General features: G+C 41.8%; 1 pseudogene; it reads right to left on the bottom strand.

Moving 5' to 3' along the window:
* Positions 1-132, bottom strand: LOC137359702 (U2 spliceosomal RNA; annotated as a pseudogene).
* Between the last annotated feature and the right edge of the window lie 676 nt (positions 133-808).

The following is an 808-nucleotide window of genomic DNA, read 5'->3' as shown; positions in this document are numbered from 1 at the left end:
AATTGGTTATAGCCATTTTACTCAAAGCTTCCCCATGATCAAAAGGCAATGATCAGGGTCTCTTCTCAATCAAATAAGCACTGATAAGAACAGATACTACACTTGATCTTAGCCAAAAGGCCGAGAAGTCCTTTTTTTTTTGTTAGAGGAGGAGGGTGGGTGGGAGACACGACACGTGTAGTGTATCGGGTACAGCCACCACCCAAATATATAGTTTTTACTTACCCAGCAGTCCCCTGGTCCTCCGAAAACAAAAGGGAATTAACTTTTAAACTCCCACTGAAATTGACTTCCCAGCTGTAAGCCCGCTCTCGCACCTTCGCTACTGTCAAGCTGCAGTCACCAAAACTAAAAGAAAGAGATTATAAACCACCCAAATATATAGTTTTTACTTCCCCAGCAGTCCCCTGGTCCTCCGAAAACAAAAGGGAATTAACTTTTAAACTTCCACTGAAATTGACTTCCCAGCTGTAAGCTAGCTCTCGCACCTTCGCTACTGTTGTTTGTCAATCTCTGCTACTGTACATGAGTGATATCTGTTATGCATATATTATTTTCTGGTACTGGAAGTGAATGTTGGATTTATTCTTCAGCTGTTAGTCTCTGGTACTGCATATGAGTCTGGGTCTCATTCAGTATCAGTCAATTTCTGGTACACTCTGCATGTGCACATCCAGGGCTCATTCTGCATTTGGCAGTCTCTGGTACTGAATGTGTGTTACAATTCATTTTTTATGTGTCTGTTTCTGGGACAGTCAGTTACAGTGGGATTAATTTTGTATCTCTCAGCTACTGCCATTGTCTGCAA

Source organism: Heterodontus francisci, unplaced genomic scaffold (assembly GCF_036365525.1).
Source record: "Heterodontus francisci isolate sHetFra1 unplaced genomic scaffold, sHetFra1.hap1 HAP1_SCAFFOLD_121, whole genome shotgun sequence".
Taxonomy (NCBI): Eukaryota; Metazoa; Chordata; class Chondrichthyes; order Heterodontiformes; family Heterodontidae; genus Heterodontus; species Heterodontus francisci.
The sequence above is the reverse complement of the archived record's forward strand: the minus strand, read 5'-3'. Positions and strand labels throughout refer to the sequence as shown.